The sequence below is a fragment of the Lactuca sativa genome, chromosome 7 (genome assembly GCF_002870075.4).
Source record: "Lactuca sativa cultivar Salinas chromosome 7, Lsat_Salinas_v11, whole genome shotgun sequence".
Classification (NCBI taxonomy): domain Eukaryota; kingdom Viridiplantae; phylum Streptophyta; class Magnoliopsida; order Asterales; family Asteraceae; genus Lactuca; species Lactuca sativa.
In genome coordinates this window covers 161194265-161215825 of record NC_056629.2, presented here as the reverse complement: position 1 = coordinate 161215825, position 21561 = coordinate 161194265, and positions in this window count along the sequence as shown.

Sequence of the window (21561 nt, the reverse complement as noted above, 5' to 3'; positions counted from 1 at the left end):
AATGGTGAGCAATGAAGCTTCGAAGCTAAGAGGGTATGCTACAAACAGCGATCGTGTCTCCGACAACTGTTTCGCTGTGAAACCGGTTCTTGAACAGATTAGTTAGTGTGAGAAGGTGATTAATAAGGTACACACTATTCTTGAATCTATAAATATTCCCCTGTCTCGGTATGAAACTGAATTAGATGACTTAAAATATACAGTCTCCAGTTTTAGCAAAAGTTTAAAAAGAACCTGTTTGAATAATTCTAACTTAACCGATCAAATCGGCAGGGTTTCGAACAAAAGTGAAGAGCGGCGCATATGGATTGAGAACTTAGAGTCTGATTTGGCTAGGTCTAGGGATGATTTAATTTATTCTCAATGTGACAATTTGGGGCTTTTGAAACAACAAAACAATTTTTGCTTAATTGCTAAACGTCTTTATTTCAATATCACCTAGTTGCAAATTAATTATGAAATAGGGAAGAAAATCTATAAAATGATTTTTCCCTTTCTTGAATTGAAAGAGGAGGAAATCGATGTTGATTGTTACAGGTGCAAATCCATCGTCTCATCAGACGAAATCTCGAATGCTTACAAAATTGGACTAGTCGAAATTGAATCCTACATACAATCCAAAGACCATAAAAACATGTTGAAAAATTTTGAGTAAAAAAGATAAAGAGAAAATAAAATCTGATACTGTACAGAAGTTTGAATCTTTAAGCACTAAGTTGAGTTCAAAAAATAAACTTGATGTTGAAAACGTATCTGAATTTGACGATGATAGTGGTATGAGTGAAATCCTTGTGGAGGATGAGGTTGATTTCTCAGAATTTGTTAAATCGAACTTGAACCTGCGAAAGTTTTAATTTTTGAAAATTCAGTTGAGTTTGCTCATATTTTTGAAAATGGTTCAAAGGTTTCAAGAGAAAAAGCAACTGTTTACCCAAAGGTTCAAACTGTTCCTAATCAGGTCTGCTCCCATTGACAACGCAGATGAAACCGAAGGTAAGATACGTAGCAGAATCGCTGAACAATGTTTAAGCTACGAGAAAAGGGAGTCCAAGTGGAACCAAGAATGTTCCAAGTGATACATCATCCGAACAGGCCGAAACTCCCACTAAAAAGCCAAAACCTAGGGATAGTTTTCATAAGTCATCTGAAGAATTTAGGTCTTAGAAACTTCAAAGAAATGCTAGATACAGTAAAAATATAAAAGAAAGAAATCATTTCTAGAGATCCACAAATCCTAACTTCTTTAATAAAGAAAATTCAGCAAATCCAAGTGCAAAATGTAACGACCGAAAAATTCGAACCAATTTAAACATGAGGAGCGGTACGATCACGCCTTCGCCTTGCCACAGTCTCCTGGAGAACCTGAAAAACATTGAACGACAACTGTAAGCCCGAAAGCTTAGTGAGATATCCCCAAAATACCAACCACATATACCATACACGCATAACATGCCATATCATATCCGATCACAAAACAGCCATGCACTCCGGGTCTACTGTGTGACTGGTCCGCCGCACCGGCCAACAGTCCACCTGATCCACCCTCCGAGTCTAGCCATATACATCGAGTCTGCAGTGTGATTGGTCTGCCCGCACCGGGCCTTCAATCCACCTGGTCCACTCTCTGAGTCTACAGTATGACTGGTCCGCCCGCACCGGGCCTTCAGTCGGCCTGGTCCACTCTTTGAGCCTCGGCACGTCTGGTACGCCCTCTTGGGGCCTACAGCCTATCCGGACCGCTCGCTGGGCCTTCGGGACAACCGGTCCGCCCTGGGTATCTTGGCCTACAACACAAAGCAGGACCCGCCTCAACCCAACTCCAGTCCAAACAACCATGTGCACATAAACATACAATCATATAACAATTCACAGTCAACAAGCCGATCAAACAGATCACATAGCATATCATCATCCTAACCAGGATACCAACCTAACCGGTCACTAGCATAACATCACCCTACATATCAGGATACCGACCTCAACCAGGTCTCTAACATACACCATCCTAGCTACCAGGATGCAAACATATCAAAGAAATAACATAACAACAATACCTGGATCTCAATCCGATAAAGGGCCGGCCTTGGTGCCTTAGACCCTGTTGATATAGTGAGGATAACTCACCTCGCACTGCCGAAACTCTGAACTGAAGAAGCAGATTCTCGAATCACCGACTCACCGAAAATCCCAAACTAGCCAACATAGCACAAATAAACATTAGGCCAAGCACAATACTCTTCTAAGGGTAAATTCACAATTTTACCCCTAACTCAATCCGGCCCAACACTAGGTAAGCTCCCAAGCCCACCAATGGCCCAAAGTACTCTAACCAAAATGTCCAGTCACGGCCCAAAATCCAGCAGACCAAATAACAGTCCAATCCCTAAGGCCCAAAATGAAAAGCCCAACAGAAGGAGTACGCTGGGCGTACTCTCCTTGGTACGCTGGGGGTACACACTGATTTGCAACAGGGGATCGGGGCACTGACTCCCACGCGGGGCGTACTCACTAGTTACGCGGGGCGTAACTTCGCTACTCATTAAGTCCCCATAACTTCTTAATGGCTTAAGCTCTTAAGCCCAAACTTCAGATCCCTAGGCCAAACATGCCTAAGATTCATAAAGACTCAAACTTTATCACTTGGGACGTCCATAAGGCTCTTAATCCAAGGTCTTAATCCATTAAGACCCACATATCTCACAAATGGAAAAACCACAACCCTTGGGACCTCATTTTTCTCACTCAAGACCTCTCCAAAGGTCTGAAAGGACATATAATCTTGAACAACTCAAAACATGCATCAAAATGAGGACTTTTGGGACAAGAATGGTGTCAAAGCTTCACAACACATAGATCTACACAATATGAATATCAAGCAAGAAGCTTTATACCTCAAATAGGCTCCAAAGGATGATGTCTTCCGTAATCTATAAGCTCCAGCCGTTTCTCTCCTTCCTTGACAACTTCTCCTTTCTTCCTTTATGCTCTCCTTTGCTAATCCAAGCTTTCCAAGACCAAACACACCCAATCAAGGAGGTGGGACGGCTATCTTAGGGTTTCTGAGGTTAAGGGAGAGCTTATGGAGGCTAGGGTATGCACCAACATGTTCCTTATATAATGGCTGACCCTAAATTTAGGGTTTTAGAACTCTGAGAGTACGCTGGACGTACTCAACCTTGCACCCGCATCACTTACCCAATTACGCTGGGCGTAATCCCAGCTTACGCTGGGCGTACTCGGTGAGTCCCCAAACTTCATACTTGGCCCTCATTAATCCACTTTTCCCACAAGATGATCAAAATATCACTTCTCTTAAATCCCGGGGACTCACAATTAGGTACTCTTAGGAACGAGGCGTTACAATTCTCCCCCACTTAAATTAGGCTTCGCCCTCGAAGCCTTCGACACCTCTACTCCAGAACTTCTCCCGCCACGCACCACCTGGCATTAACCCAACCAGGTTCCTCAAGACGCAACCACCGAAACCCGAAACTCACTTTCTCCTTTCTAGCGGTGTCCTGACTACCGCCTCAAGCCGGCCACCGGCTTCATCCTCTGATAACCACACTTATTAGGCTCCACACTTATCAACCGAGTACCACTCCATGGTACTTTCTCGATCCTGATCACAACAATCACTTGGCTCTTACGAGCTAGATATAACCCTAAACCACCGGGTTCCCGATCCGAGTCCAATTCTATCCGCTCCATGCTGATAGAATGACACATTCTTCAGCCCTAGAGCAACTCCCAAGAGTTCTCCTCTAGCAATCACATGCACATGCTGAACTAGCTCTAGTACCCTCGGAATGGAAAAACCCGCCATACTAACGACACCTCCAAACATCCCCCAGGATGAATCACCACTACATACACAATTCCTTAATCAGAATCAAACTAGAAATCCAAGACTCCCTACCAGCATCCTTTCCGAGCCTCTTGGCTCTACCCTCGCGGAAATCCTTCTGCAACCTCAGCAAACATCCCATCCGGATGTGTTCCCATACCACTACCGCAATCATGTTGCTCAAAGACCCTAATTGGATTACTCCAATCACAACTCTGCGCTGCTGCTTTCACTTCCGAGAACTTACACTCCCTCTTGGAACTACATTCCTCTCTCTTTTCCTACCAAGGGAATCCACTTGGCCGCTTGTCACTGCGACAAGTGCCACGGTGCTCGCCCGATGCTACACCAATCCCTTATAGCATAACCGCTATCCATGCAACACACATGCTCTGAATCTACTCGTAAGGACTCTCGAGTCCATGCACCATCTCCACTAATCGAGATCAATACCCGGGGCCAGACCTTCCAATGCTAACATATCGCGACATACTCAATCCATTTCCTCAAACCGATCTAACAATACCTGCAGAGTCTTCAGCATGACTGGACCGCCTTACTAGGCCTTCAGCCAATTTGGACCACTCTTAGAACCTTCAGCCAATCTGGACCGCCCTCCAGGGCCTTCAGCCTGGCTGGACCGTTCTCCAAGCCTTCGGCCTGACTGGTACGCCTACCGGCCTTCAGTCTATCCGGTCCACTCAACAAGAATCCATCATTCCGAGTTATCTCTCCGGGAAACCCTCCCACGTATACCGTTCTAGCCCTCTAGGGGTTCCGAACTCTATCTCCATCATACATACTCAGTCCCGGCCTGATCCCGGGCCCTCCACAATCAAATGCCCTAGGTCTGTATCCCGCCCCGCATGCCTGCCACTTACTCATACCAGCCTACCCTCTTGGCTGACAGAACACTGCTGAATCTCAAGCAGCTAAACAACCTCCAATGCTCATCGATCTTTCGGAGAATTTTCCAATTCTCCCCCACTTATAGTACTGACTAACAACCACCGGTCGCCATCACCGACCTCCCTCAACACCCTACACAACACAAACACTTAGACGCGAACTGCGTCCTGCTAGCACTAGCAACCTTCACCAAATCACTTTTCAACACTGATCATCCCGAGCTCGAAAGAAACTCAATCTTCAGCTAACCATTCCTCAGACTGCAGATGCTACTCGGCATTCAGGCCAATGCCAGATTCCCACTAATAACCCTCATGAATGATAACCAACAAAATTCCCAACATCAATCCATAACCAAACCATAACCCTCAAAGAACAGCAAATACCACACCGAAAACCACATAATGAGACTAGCAGATAAACACTACTCCACAATAATTACAAGATAACAAGACATCAAGAAAGAAACATACCCGCAGCTGCATCCGGCACTGCTCTGACCTCCTCTGATGTAAGCTGAAAAGCACGAACCTGAGCCCTTGGGGGCTCCGCTCCACCCTGACCTCCACCCGTGATCCTTAAAGTGGTCGGTGCTGGAGCCTGCACCGGTCCTGCAGCAAGCTGTGGACAGTTGACCCTCAAGTGCCCAATCTGATGACAATGATAAGAAATCCTCAAATCCCGAACTGGCGCTGACTGTCGACAATCCCTCGCATAGTGCCCCTCCTTTCCGCACTTGTGGCATGCACCACCGGACCTACAAACTCTGGTGTGACCGTTCCCACACTTTCCACAAGCGTGGCTGCTTTGATATCCCACCCTAGAATCAATGGTCTTGGACCGTTTCGGCGCCGGCTGCGACTGCACCGGAGCCTGCCTCAGCTCACGCAACTGCAACTCAATCTCTAACTCACGCCGCCTGGCGGCCTCCTGCAACTCCAACAAAGTCTCTCACCTCTGCGTAGACACAAACTGTCTGATATCCCTCTTGAGCATGCTCAGATATCGAGACATCTGAGCCTGCTCCGAAGCGAACTCAGGGCAGAACATCGCCCTCTCAGTGAACATCCTGGTGATCTCAGTCACCGACTCTGAACCCTGCTTCAGCTCAAGGAACTCCTGAGCCAATCTCTCTCTCTCAACTCGCGGAACATAACGAGTGCTGAACATCTCTCTGAACTGATCCCATGAAACCGCAGCCCTCTGTGCATCCGAATATGATCCCGTGGTCAATCTCCACCAATCCTTCGCCTCGAGCCTCAACAGGTTCAGAGCACACCTCACCCTCTGATTAGCAGGGCATGAACACGTGAAGAATCACCCCTCCACGTCCGATAACCATCTCATAGCAACAATCGGGTCCTAAACTCCATCAAAGGTGGGAGGCTTCGTATTATCGAAGTCCCGGTACTGAAAACCCCGACCAGCTCCTCCCCCTGCCGCTGCTACAGCCGCTGTAGCCGCCACGGCAGCCGTCTCTGTGAGAGCTGCATAGCGCTCATCAAAATACTCAACCATGGCAGTCTTGATCGACCCAAACAGTTCCGGCAACTCAGCCCGGAACAATGCATCAATCTCATCACGTAGGATCTCACGACTCCTCGCATCCAACTCGCACGTGCTCATCTGACCAATAACCTCGGGCGGTACTGACCCGCCCGGAACTCCCTCTCCTGCTCCCGATCATGACCCGGATCCACTCCCAGCATGCCTTGAAATCTCCATACTGAAAAAAACCATAAAATCTCAGATTCTTCCCACTATCCCGCGAACAAAATCTCAATCCAACCCTAGAGGTCATGGTTTCCCTGATACGCGTATGGGTCCTGTGCTTTCAGTAATACGGGCCCATACTACCTTCCACACCTACCCATATTTGTATGAAGTACTACCACAACACCCTAGTGAAAACATACATAACAAACACTCAACCCTCACTACTAGAGGAACACTGGAAATCTCCCACAAGGAAACCCTAGGCTAACAGGCATCATAAATCAGGCAACATTATCGTGAAATCCTGAAGATCCCTAGCCTAGCACTAGCATGCCGTTCTATCAAAACTCAAAAACAAATATCATGTATGGTATTTTGGGTTTACTTACTGGCTCCGGCTGATCGTACCTCCGTGTCCTCCTTTACTCATTTTGAAAACCATTTTAAATTCTCTTTTGAAAACCCTCCTCGATTTGAGAATGGAGTCACACAAGTGTTCCTCCAATTCAGTCAAACCAAGGCTCTAATACCAACTTGTAACGACCGAAAAATTCCAACCAATTTAAACTTTTCAAAAACAACCCGATTTCATTAAATTATTACAAAAAGGTTTTCAATACAATTTATTTAGATTATTCCCAGAATCACATCACAACATAAACATGAGGAGCGGTACGATCACGCCTTCGCCTTGCCACGGTCTCTTGGAGAACCTGAAAAACATTAAACCACAACTGTAAGCCCAAAAGCTTAGTGAGATATCCCCAAAATACCAACCACATATACCATACACGCATAACATGCCATATCATATACGATCACAGAACAGCCATGCACTTCGGGTCTACTGTGTGACTGGTCCGCTGCATCGGCCAACAGTCCACCTGGTCCACCCTCCGAGTCTAGCCATATACATCGAGTCTGCAGTGTGATTGGTCCGCCCGCACCGGACCTTCAATCCACCTGGTCCACTCTCTGAGTCTACAGTATCACTGGTCCGCCCGCACCGGGCCTTCAGTCGGCCTGGTCCAATCTCCGAGCCTCGACACGTCTGGTCCGCCCTCTTGGGGCCTACAGCCTATAAACATACAAAGTAGGACCCGCCTCAACCCAAATCCAGTCCAAACAACCATGTGCACATAAACATACAATCATATAACAATTCACAATCAGCAAGCCGATCAAACAGATCACATAGCATATCATCATCCTAACCAGGATACCGACTTAACCGGTCACTAGCATAGCATCACCCTACATATCAGGATACCGACCTCAACCAGGTCTCTAACATACACCATCCTAGCTACCAGGAAGCAAACATATCAAAGCAATAACATAACAACAATACCCGAATCTCAATCTGATAAAGGGCCGACCTTGGTGCCTTAGACCCTGTTGATACAGTGAGGATAACTCACCTCCCACTGCCGAAACTCTGAACTGAAGAAGCAGATTCTCGAATCACCGACTCACCGAAAATCCCGAACTAGCCAACATAGCACAAATAAACATTAGGCCAAGCACAATACTCTTCTAAGGGTAAATTGACCATTTTACCCCTAACTCAATCCGGCCCAACACTAGGTAAGCTCCCAAGCCCACCAATGGCCCAAAGTACTCTAACCAAAATGTCCAGTCACGGCCCAAAATCCAGCATCCCAAATAACAGTCCAATCCCTAAGGCCCAAAATGAAAAGCCCAACAGAAGGAGTACGCTGGGCGTACACGCTGATTCGCAACAGGGGATCGGGGCACTGACTCGCTACGCGGGGCATACTCGCTAGTTACGCGGGGCGTAACTTCGCTACTCATTAAGTCCCCATAACTTCTTAATGGCTTAAGCTCTTAAGCCCAAACTTCAGATCCCTAGGCCAAACATGCCTAAGATTCATAAAGTCTCAAACTTTATCACTTGGGACGTCCATAACGCTCTTAATCCAAGGTCTTAATCCATTAAGACCCACATATCTCACACATGGAAAAACCACAACCCTTGGGACCTCATTTTTCTCACTCAAGACCTCTCCAAAGGTCTGAAAGGACAGATACTCTTGACCAACTCAAAACATGCATCAAAATGAAGACTTTTGGGACAAGAATGGTGTCAAATCTTCACAACACATTGATGTACACAATATGAATGTCAAGAAAGAAGCTTTATACCTCAAATAGGCTCCAAAGGATGATGTCTTCCCAGATCTATAAGCTCCAGCCGTTTCTCTCCTTCCTTGAAAACTTCTCCTTTCTTCCTTTATGCTCACCTTTGCTAATCCAAGCTTTCCAAGACCAAACACACCCAATCAAGGAGGTGGGATGACTATCTTAGGGTTTCTGAGGTTAAGGGAGAGCTTATGGAGGCTAGGGTATGCACCAACATGTTCCTTATATAGTGGCTGACCCTAAATTTAGGGTTTTAGAACTCTGAGAGTACGCTGGGCATACTCAACCTTGCACCCGCATCACTTACCCAATTACGCTGGGCGTAATCCTAGCTTACGCTGGGCGTACTCGGCGAGTCCCCAAACTTCATACTTGGCCCTCATTAATCCACTTTTCCCACAAGATGATCAAAATACCACTTCTCTTAAATCTCGGGGACTCACAATTAGGTACTCTTAGGAACGCGGTGTTACACAAAAGTTGTAACATCCCGTTTGAAATAAAATAATTAAATAATAACCCGAAGCCCCGAAAAGAAATTTTGTTTATTATTTTATGTTACTATAGTACAAAATCAAATAATTATTGAAATGTTGGTTTGGGGGGGGGGGGGGGGGGGTGTTAAAGTGTAATTTCAAGATTTATTTTGAAATGGATTTATAGAAGCGGGGACTAAAAAGTAAATTCTAGACCTTATATGAGAAGATTTTTTTAGAGGAGGGGCTGATTGGTAAGATTTGGACATGATTTGTAAGGGTTTTCTGCAGGAGGGGTTAAAAGGGTAAATATTAGGACCCATTTAAAAAGAAAATAGAGAAGGGATGGTCATTGTTGTTATTATGGGATGGAGTTTAGGAGTTGGGTATATAACCCATCGCAACCCATCACCTCCTTCTAACCCTAACCCTAATGTTGGAAAGCAGCCATCACCACCCCCTGTGAGTATCTCAGCCGCCATGTGTGGGTCCAGCCTCCGTCAACACTTTTTTGCGTTTCTCCGACCGGTCACATCCCTGAGCGACCGCTATTACCAACTGACTCTCTTGCCATCACGGTGGGACGCTATTCAGCTCCTTCGTTTCCCCATTGTCGACGATAGTGAGGGCCTAGGGGACGTTCTTCAGGCTGCTGCTGTCGCTCACAGTTTCAGCCTCATCCCCGATCGTTGGTGCTACGTTCCAATATGTGATTTCGTCGTCGCCGCTGTTCTAAAGTTGTTCGTCTATCGTTCCTTCCTCCGACTGCCTGGTGCTGCCACCCACAGTGACCGAGGTGGGTGCGGGACTTGCGACTGGGACTGGAATCGTATGATTTATTCTCACGTGGGTGTAAGTTTGCTTGATCGGGAACCTAAAAGAGAACACCGCCACCACCGTGAGGTGGTGGCTGCCATCGTTAAATTGCCGCTGCCGCCTCTCCATGGTTTTGCCGTTGCCAAAAGCCACCTGATGGATGGTTGTGTTACTGTTCCGAGCATAGAAGGTGTGTGTGTTATTGTTTGATGTAGGATTGGTTTGTGTGGAGGGAAAATGAAGAAGATAACCGCCATTGCCGCCAGCCATGTGGCTGCCACCATATACCACCACTGGCCACCACAAGGGTGGCTGTGTGTATGTGATTATTTAGTGTGTGTGTGTGTGTGTTAAATGGGCATTTCATTATAAAAATTGTAACAATGTCATATTAATGAAAAAGAAACTCATAACCACCACCGTGAGGTGTTGGCTGCCGCCACCAACCGGCGTGTTGGGTAGCGGTGTGACTTGTTGTGTTTTGACTCGGTTGGGATGCTTGGACAGAATGGGCCTGATGAAACCTTAGTGGGCCCAATGAAACCCTAATGCCCTATTGGGCCAAATGAGGCTAAAAGTGACCTAAAAGCCCAACCAATTGACTAATGGGCTAGTATTGGGTTGGAAAATCCTAATGGTATAAGATCCTAATTTTTGGGATTTATCGGGACCGCACGAGAATTATTTAATAAACTTATGATATTAATTAAGATTCATGTTCAAGTTAACCTAAGGCAATACTGGACTTAATGGATTAAGTCCTTAATGGGTTTAGTAGGAACACTTAACCCTAATCATCACTTCATGTGAAAACCCTAATCTCACTCAGGCCTTGAATTAGGCCTTTCTATTGGGCCTTGGTGATTGGACTATTAATGGGCTTTCCAAGAATAATTAAATGGACTAAATAATTGTATGGGTTTTAGGATAAGGCCCATGTGAGAGAATTGGGCCCAATTTGGAAAATTGCGCCATAGAGGGCCATAATTGAGCCTTTATGATTATGTGATATTGGGCCATAGGAATACAAAGAGTTGGACTAAAATAATTGGATGCACTTTAAAGAAAGACCACATAGAGATATGGGCCTAATTTGGAAAGTTGGGCCATATATTGGGCTTTGGCCTATTAGTTGACTTTTAGGCCTTGGAGTGTGAGTTGGACCTTGGGCTTGGAACCCAAATATTAATTGGGTGTTGTTTGATTTTGTTAGTTTGGGAATCTGTCAACCAACAATTGGAATTTTATCTGCGGGACTTCAGCAGTGCCAGGTGAGTTATCCTCACTGTAATCAAGGGTATAAGGCACCAAGGCCGACCCTTTGTTTTGTTATTGGGATTATTATTGTTGTGATATGTTAGTTCAGTATCCTGGTACATAGGATGGTTATATACTAGGATGATCTGTTAGATCGGTATCCTAGTAGATCAGATGTGGTTATTCTTAGTGAACTATTGTTGGTTTGACTGTCTACATGCTAGTTGTTATGCCATTTAGGTAGATCTGTAGGACTACCTATAGTATTATGTGATTATCTGTATATGCATTAGTTGTGTTATATGTCGACATATTATGTGGGATTGGTTGAGGTGATACTGCTACGTGCGGTAACCAACAAACTTGGGAGCATTCTAGATACGAGCAGAGGGAGACTCGTACTGTGGGCTCGATGGCAATCCATATGTGAGCTGTGGGCCCCGATGGCAATCCAGAGTCACACTGTGGGCCCAAGGGTAATCCAGTTTGTAAAGATGTGGACCTATTAAACGTTGTTAGTTGTATATGTGTTATGTAAACTGTTCCAGTATAACGGCATTCAAACCCAATGGTTGAGGGCTTGGGGTATTCCATCCCGAAGGATGATTGGACCCATAGTATGTTGTTTATTATTGTATGTTTATCGTTGTGTATATGGGTACTTTGGAGGTAACTCACTAAGCCTTCGAGCTTACTGTTTCAGTTTATTGTTTCAGGTTTAGCGGATGACCCTGGGAAGGCGAAGGCGTGACCATACACATCCTCGTGTTTTGGACTTATGGTTTCTGGGATACTCTGATATTAAACTATTTTGAAAACATTTTTGTAATAACTAATGGCTTTTGGATGTTTGAAAAGGTTTTAAATTGCCTTGATTTTTATGGGTGTTACAAGTTGGTATCAGAGCATTGGTTTGAGTGAATTGGAGGAACATTCGTGTGAATCCAGTCTCAAACTATGAAAAAAGATTCTTGAAATAATTTGAAATGGTTTTCAAAATAAGAAAGGAGGATGTGAAATGTACGATCAGCCAGAGCCAGTAAGTAGACCCCAAATACCATACAATTATTTGATATGTGATATATTAGAACATCATGCTAGTACTTGGCTAGGGATCTTCAGGAATTGCATGATAGAATTGCCTGATTGCATGATGCCTGCTAGCCTAGGGTTTTCCTTATATGAGATTGACATCATTACTTTAGTTGTTTAGTGTATGCATCACGGTTGTATATAATTAAGATCTTATAGTCTGAGAATGTTTGATTGGGCCTTATGTTATGTTCTTGTTGATTAGGGGCTTAGGGTAGGATCAGATAGTCAAAAGTCTATAGGGTCCAAAATTATGTATGGCTAGCATACACTAGTGTTGCAGGGTTGGAGGAAGTTTCATGGATGGGTGGGTTGGGTGAGGCCAGTAGGCCAGGTATGAGATATTTAGCATTCCTCTAGGAGTGAGGTTAGAGAGCTCGCCATGATCATGTACATTGTTAGGGCGTTGTGATGATACTTGAGACAAATATGCATAGGTGTGGAAGGTAGTATGGGCTATACTACTGTAAGCACGGGACCCATATGCGTATCAAGGAAGTCACAATCCCTAGGGTTTGGCTGGGAGTTGGTTCCCTGTTATTATATGGGTTATCAGAAGTCTTTCTAGTGTATTTCCAGAATGGTGGTTACGAGATGTTGAGATGGATCCGGATCAGGATTGGGAGCTGGCAATCAAGATAGGCCAGTATTCTCAGAGGATCGTGTCAGTGAGTTCATCCGATAGGAGGTGATCGGGATTGTCCAGGGGCAGTTGTCGGAGTTGTTTGGGTCCATCAAGACCGCCATGGTTAAGTATTTCGACAAGCGCTATGCAACATTGCCAAGATGCTTTCCGTGGCAGCTACATCAGTTGTAACGGCGGCAGGGGGAGTTGGTCGAGTTTTCCAGTAGTGGGACTTGTTATTGGTACGTACTCTGATGACCAGAGAATTACAGTTACATGGGATCAGGGAAATGTTTTGTACTCGTTGCACTCCGCGGGTTGAGCCGGAGAAGTTGGTATATAAGTTTCCTGATTTGAGTCTTCAGGGTGTTTTGTTCGCGGCCGGGATTCGAGTCGCAGGGACTCCGGAAAGGAGTAATGATTAGGATCGGTTAGAATTTTGCAGCTGGAAGTAAAATGGTTAATTGATGGATTGGAATGTCGTTTTCTAGGGCAATGCTTATGTCCTTCCAGTTTTCGAGCTCGAAGGAGTGAGCAGGCTTGTGAACCTAGATCAAGGTGTATTCCAGCTCCCGTCAGTTAGTCGCAAGGATTGGCTACAGAATGTCAACGCTGGTGAGCTCAGGTGGGTGGATGTGGCATGAGTATCTGTGGAGCGTTCGCGATTACCGATCGGACTCGTGGGTGCTAAGATCCGATTCGCCTTGGATCTCTTATATCAGGCGGTAAGGATTGATTGTACGATCTATTGCACTTTTAGGGATTGGATTCTATGTCTTGTGAGTAGTTTTTAGCTTGGTATATAGCAGAGGTTGCTTCAGCTACTACAGTTCAGCTGTGGATGATCGAGCTGGTGAGTGAGTCAAGGTGCAAGACCCTGAATGATATTATTTCTAGAGCCGAGGGCGGGAGACTTGTTGGAGCACTTTGGGAAGAAGGGTATTATGTGGGAGGTTTGCAGACAGGGTCCCACACGATGGTTATTCATTGTTGTCAGGATTCAGCAGTTCAGTAACCGTTATTGATTGGCGGAGGAAAGCGCCAAGGGAAGTAACTCGTTATTGAGATGTTAGTTGGAGCATCTACCTGTTTAACTTTAGGATTTGAGTATGGGATCATTCAAGTATTAAGGATTGTCAGTTTCACTGGGATTCAAGAAGTGTCCATCTAGTTCTTAGAAGTGTGTGATCATTTACGATTGGCTAGTAATGGAGCACTAGTTGGAAAGAGTTGGTTGTCATTGAATCGATCATTGGAAAATGAGAAGGGTTGCGGATTCTCCAATTCTTATGTGTTGTGAAGACTTAGTCGAATCTAAGTGGGGGAGAATTATCATGGGATTCAGAAGCAGGAGCTATTTTGAAAATGGGATAAGTTTCGCATCGTTGTCTGGAAGGAAGTGAACCCAGGTGGTTTTCTGGTTTGAGGATTGTGTGAGTTGGGAGTTCAGTAAAACTCCCTAGCATGTGAATCGCATCTTCTCGGTGCTTGATAGCAGAATTTGGGAATTAGGTTGGGATTCTAGCCATGAATTAAGTTTAGTTGTGTGTTAGGTCGAGTGCATGTTCGACCAATATGGAAAGTGTTGTAAGACTGCGGGGGTAGCCGTAACATTCACTAGCGATCAGGTAGTATGGAAAGTGTTGTAAGACAGCGGGGGTAACCGTAGCATTCACTAGCAGCAGATAGTGCTAGAATTGTTGTAAGTCTGTGGGTGTAGCCGTAGCATTCACCAGGTTGGCAGATAGTGTGAGAAGTGTTGTAAGTCCGCGGGTGTAGTCGTAGCATTCACAAGGTTAACAGATAGTGCTAGAGTGATGTAAGTCTATGTGTGTAGCTGCAGCATTCACTAGGTTAGTAGATAGCATGAGTGCGTTGTTAGGATGCGCAAGGGACAGTAGTACCCACCAGTTCAGGTGTAGCAGTGAGGATGTGGAAATCTACGGATTGGTTATGGGTTCCCCAGAGGGATTAGACATGGTTAAGCCAATTATAAGACTATAAGAATGTGACTGCAGTTATGAGGTCAAGGAAGCAATGGATTGCTTAAGATTGCTTGTGATAAACGGCTACCTTTGGTCATGTAGCAATTGCTTTTAGACGTGTATTTGGTAACAACGAGATTTGACGCATGGATCCGGTCGGTTGGTTCAGGAGGTTGTTAGAGTCGCAGTGGCATGATAACTAGCGATAACTAGTTCCAGGGAAGGATTTCCTTCGGAAGTCGTTGAGGCAACTATGTGGGAGTCCTTTAGCTCTGCGACCGGACAGGAAACCGGTATTTTAGATGATTGAATGAGCGAATTGAGACCAAGGAGGTCTCGGTAGATTTTAGAAAGCAGCTATTTGGCAACACATTGTTTTAGGCAGATCAGCGTTCAGACAATTTCCGTGATTAGGACGGTATTGATGAATTGGGTCTTCAAGTGTATGAGAATTATCTAGATGTTGGAACCTAAGATATCAGAAGTTGAATAGTTAGATGAGAAACAAGCGGGTTGGGCTCAACAATAATGATTTGGTATGAGAGGTCTATCAGGGAGCCAGACCATCTCGAGACTTCAGATTACGGATTGAGTAAATGTAATTGTATGGTAAGGAATTCGTTTTCTTCTGATTTCAGAATCCTGCGAGGGTTGGTTGTAGTTGCCTTGGAAACGCTGGAGTATGCTTGTATCTGTGGTCATGAAGTTCAAGTTGTCAGGCGTATAAGGAATGATATGAAACGATTTCGAGGACGATATCAATTTTAAGTCGGGGAGAGTTGTAACATCCCGTTTGAAATAAAATAGTTAAATAATAACCTGAAGCCCCGAGAAGCAGTTTTATTTATTTATTTTTGTTATTATAGTCCAAAATTAAATAATTATCGGGATGTTAGTTTTGTTGGATTAGTGTCTAAGTCCATAACTATTTTGGTATGTACTTGACCCGATTATGAGCATGGTCCTTTTGGGTTGCCTTCACCATAGTAATATGTAGGATAAATTAAGGAGAGAAAGGTTTAATTATGATTTATTAATATATTATGAGAATAATATATTAAAGGAGAAATCATATTGTTTAATTAATATTAGTCAAGAATTAATAAAGAATTAATTTTGTGGCTAAATGAGATTAATTAAACTAAGGGGGACTGATATTGTAATTATAAGATAGTTACAAAGTTGGGCTTAGGATCCATTAGATGGCAATGGATGAATTCTATATGGAGGTCCATAATGAAATTGTCCAAGGGCCTTCTGGAATGGTCCATTGCATTGCTTAAGGCCTAAGTAGTCAGATTAGGGTTTCCTAGTTGAAAACCCTAATAGCCTACATATATAAAGGACCCTTATGGCTCCAAAAAGATGTTGAACACTTCTATTAGGGTTTCCAGCCGTTTTAGTGCCTCCTCTCTCCTCCCTCTTCATCCAAGTTGCTTAATGGTGTTTGTGACTCCATTAGAGGAGAAGCACTTGAGGCACTAAGCTTTCTGAAGCCAATCAAAGTAAGGAATTGATTGTTATTGCCATATAACAATCAAAGGTAATTCTCTAAACCCTAATTCAATTTATAATATGTTAGATCTAGGGTTTATGGCTTTGGATATTCAATTGCATGTTCATTAGACAAACTAGATCCGAAGCTATTAGGGTTTGCATGTACACCATAGGATTGATGTTTTACTCGAATCCCATCAAGTTTCGGGGGGTTAAAGTGTAATTTTAAGATTTATTTTGAAAAGGATTTATGGAATCGGTGACTAAAGAGTAAATTTTAGACCTTATATGAGAAGATGTGTGTAGAGGAGGGGCTGATGGTAGGATTTGGACCTGGTTTGTAAGGGTTTTCTGTAGGCAGGGTTAAAAGGGTAAATATTAGGACCCATTTTGAAAGAAAATAGAGAAGGGAGGGTCATTGTTGTTACTATAGGATGGAGTTTAAGAGCCGATTATATAACCCATCGCAACTCGTCACCTCCTTCTAACCCTAACCCTAATGTTGGAAAGCAGTCGTCACCACCCCCTATCAGTATCTCAGCCGCCACGTGTGGGCATTCCAGCCTTCGTCGCCACTTGTTTGCATTTCCCCGACCGATCACGTCCCCGAGCGGCCTTCGTTACCAGTCGACTCTCTTGCCATTGCGGTGGGACGTTGTTCAGCTCCTTCGTTTCCCCGTTGCCTACGATAGTGAGGGCCTAGCGGACGTTCTTCAGGCTGTTGTTGTTGCTTACAGTCTCAGCCTCATCCCCGATCGTTGGTGCTACTTAGGGATGAGCAATTTTTCCCAAATCCCGATCCCGTATCGGTACCATACCGGAACCGGTACCGAACCATACGGAATGTAAAAATATGGGATGGAACTGGGTACTCCAAATACATGAAATTCAGGAATCAGTACCGTCAGTACCGGTACTAGTACTGAAAACCAGTAGCATTCCCGGTACCGGTACCGCTGATGTTAATTTAGTTGGGTACTCAGGATTGACTTTCGACCAATTTCGGTTTTCGGGAAATTGAGAATGGTACGGGTCGGTACTGGTTCCGTCCCTCGCTTATCCCTAGTGCTACGTTCCAATCCGTGATTCCATCGTTGCCACCGTTCTGAGGTTATTTGTCTGCCGTTCCTTCCTCCGATTGCATGGTGCTGCCACCCACAATGACCGAGGTGGGTGCAGGACTTGCGAGTGGGATTGGAAACGTATCTTTTCTTCTCACGTGGGTTGAAGTTTGCTTGATCGGGAACCTGAAAGATAACACCGCTACCACCGTGAGGTGGTGGCGGTCATCGTTAAATTGCCGCTACCGCCTCTCCATGGTTTTGCCATTGCCAAAAGCCACCTGGTGGGTGGTTGTGTTACTGTTTCGAGCATAGAGGGTGGGTGTGTGTTATTTTTTGATGTAGGATTGGGTTGTGTGGCGGGAAAACGAAGAAGATAACCGCCATGGCCGCCAGCCATGGTGGCTGCCACCATATACCACCACCGGCCACCACAAGGGTGGTTGTGTGTGTGTGTGATTATTTAGTATGTGTGTGTTAATTGGGTTTTTCATTGTAAAAAATATAACCATGTCGGATTAAAGAAAAAGAAACTCCTAACCACCACCGTGAGGTGGTGGCTACCGCCCCCTGCCGCCACCAACTGCCATGTTGGGTAGCGGTGTGTCTTGTTGTGTTTTGACTCGGTTGGGATGCTTGGACAGAACGGGCCTGATGAAACCCTACTGGGCTCAATGAAACCCTAATGACCTAATGGTCCCAATGAGGCCAAAAGTAACCTAAAAGCCCAACCATTTGACTAATGGGCTAGTATTTGGTTGGAAAACCCTAATGATATAAGATCCTAATTTTTGGGATTTATCGAGACCGCACAAGAATTATTTAATAAATTTAAGATATTAGTTAATAATCATGTGAAAATTAACCTAAGGCAATATTGGACTTAATCGATTAAGTCCTTAAAATAAATTTAAGATATTAGTTAATAATCATGTGCAAATTAACCTAAGGCAATATTGGACTTAATCGATTAAGTCCTTAATGGGTTAAGTAGGAACACTTAACCCTAATCATCACTTCATGTGAAAACCCTAATCTCACTCGGGCCTTGATTTGGGCCTTTCTATTGGGCCTTGGTGATTGGACTATTAATGGGCTTTCCAAGAATAAGTAGATGGACTAAATAATTGTATGTGTTTTAGGATAAGGCCCATGTGAGAGTCTTGCACCCAATTTGGAAAATTGGGCCATAGATGGGCCATAATTGGGCCTTTATGATTATGTGATATTGGGCCATGGGAATACAAAGAGTTGGACTAGAATAATTGGATGGGCTTTAAAGAAAGACCACGTAGAGGTCTAGGTTTAATTTGGAAAATAGGGCCATATATTGGGCTTTGTCCCATTACTTGACTTTTGGGCCTTGGAGTGTGAGTTGGACCTTGGGCTTCAAACCTAGTTATTAATTGGGTGTTGTTTGATTTTGACAGTTTGGGAATCTGTCAACCAACAGCTGGAGTTTTATCTGCGGGACTTCATAAGTTCCAGGTGAGTTATCCTCACTGTACTCAAGGGTCTAAGGCACCAAGGCCGACCCTTTGTGTTTGTTATTGGGATTATTACTGTTGTGATATGTTAGTTCGATATCCTGGTAGATAGGATGGTTATATGCTAGTATGATTTGTTAGATCGGTATCCTGGTAGATCGGATGTGGTTATATTTAGTGACCTATAGTTGGTTTGATTGTCTGCATGCTAGTTGTTATGCCAGTTAGGTAGATCTGTAGGACTACCTGTAGTATTATGTGGTTATCTGTATGTGCATTAGTTGTGTTATATGTCGACATATTATGTGGGATGGGTTGAGGTGATACTGCTCTGTGCGGTAACCAACAAACCCGGGAGCATTCTAGATACGAGCTGAGGGAGACTCGTACTGTGGGCTCGATGGCAATCTACATGTGAGATGTGGGCCTGGAAGGCAATCCAGACTCACACTATAGGCCCAAGGGTAATCCAGTCTGTAAAGATGTGGACCCAGTACATGTTGTTAGTTGCAAGTGTGTTATGTGAAATGTATCAGTATGTTGTCATTCTACCTCAATGGTTGAGGGCCTGGGTATTCCATCCCGATGGATGATTGGACCCATAATATGTTGTTTGTTATTGTATGTCTATCGTTGTGTATATGGGTATTTTGGGAGTAACTCACTAAGCCTTCGAGCTTACAGTTTCAGTTTATTGTTTCAAGTTCAGTGAATGATCGTGGGAAGGCAAAGGCGTGTCCGTACACATCCTCGTATTTTGGACTTATGGTTTCTAGGATACTCTGATATTAAAATATTTTGAAAACATTTTTGTAATAACTAATGGCTTTTGGATGTTTGAAAAAGTTTTAAATTTGCTTGGTTTTTATGGGTGTTACAAGTTGGTATCAGAGCCTTGGTTTGAGTGAATTGGAGGAACATTCGTGTGAATCCAGTCTCAAACTAAGGAAAAAGAGTTTCGAAATAATTTTAAATGGTTTTCAAAATAAGAAAGGAGGATGCGAAGTGTACGATCAGCCGAAGCCAGTAAGTAGACCCCAAAATACCATACAGTTATTTGATATGTGATATGTTAGAACAACATGCTAGTACTAGGCTAGGGATCTTCAGGAATTGCATGATAGAATTGACTGATTACAGGATGCCTACTAGCCTAGGGTTCTCCTTATATGAGATTGACATTATTACTGTAGTTGCTTAGTGTATGCTTCACGGTTGTACATAATTAAGATCTTATAGCCTGAGAATGTTTGATTTGGCCATATGTTCTATTCTTGTTGATTAGGGGCTTAGGGTAGGATCAGATATTCAAAAGTCTATAGGGTCCGACGTTATGTACGGCTAGCATATACTAGTGCTACAGTGTTGGTGGAAGTTTCATGGACGGGTGGGTTGTGTGAGGCCGGTAGGCCAGGTATGAGATATTTAGCATTCCTCTAGGAGTGAGGTTTTAGCGCTCGCCATGATCATGTACATTGTTAGGGCCTTGTGATGATACTTGAGACAAATATGGGTAGGTGTGGAAGGTAGTATGGGCCTGTACTACTGAAAGCACAGGACCCATACGCGTATCAAGGAAGTCACAATCCCTAGGGGTTGGTTGGGAGTTGGTTACTTGTTATTATATGGGTTATCAGAGGTCTTTCTAGTGTATTACCATAATGGTGGTTACGAGACGTTGAGACCGGATCCGGATCAGGAATGGGAGCTAGCAACCAGGATAGGCCAGTATTGTCAAAGGATCATGTCAGTGAGATCATCCGGGAGGAGGTGATCGGGATTGTCCAGGGGTAGTTGTCAAAGATGTTTGGGTCTATCAAGACCGCCATGGTTAAGTATTTCGACAAGCGCTATGCAGCCATTGCCGAGATGGTTGCCACGGAAGCTACAACAACTGTAACGGCGGCAGGGGGGAATTGGTTGAGTTTTTCAGTACTGGGACTTGTTATTGGTATGTACTCTGATGACCAGAGAATTACAGTTACATGGGATCAGGGAAATGTTCTGTACTCGTTGCACTCCGCGGGTTGAGCCGGAGAAGTTGGTATATGAGTTTCCTGATTTGAGTCTTCAGGGTGTTTTGTTCGCGGCCGGGATTCGAGTCGCAGGGACTCCGGAAAGGAGTAATGATTAGGATCGGTTAGAATTTTGCAGCTGGAAGTAAAATGGTTAATTGATGGATTGGAATGTCGTTTTCTAGGGAAAGGATCATGCACTTCCAGTTTTCAAGCTCGAAGGAGTGAGCAGGCTTATGAACCTAGATCAGGTTGTATTCCAGCTCGGGGTCATTTAGTCGCAAGGATTGGATACATAATGTCAACGCTGGTGAGCACAGGTGGGTGGATGTGGCATGAGTATCTGTGAAGCGTTCGCGATTACCGACCGGACCCGTAGGTGCAAATATCCGATTCGCCTTGGATCTCTTATACTGGGCGTTAAGGATTGATTGTACGATCTATTGCACTTTTGGGGATTGGAGTCTATGTCTTGGGAGTAGTTTGTAGCTTGGTATAGGGCAGATTTTGCTTCAGCTACTGCAGTTCAGCTGTGGATGATCGAGCTGGTGAGTGAGTCAGGGTACAAGACCCTGAATGATATTATTTCTAGAGCCGAGGGCGGGAGATTTGTTG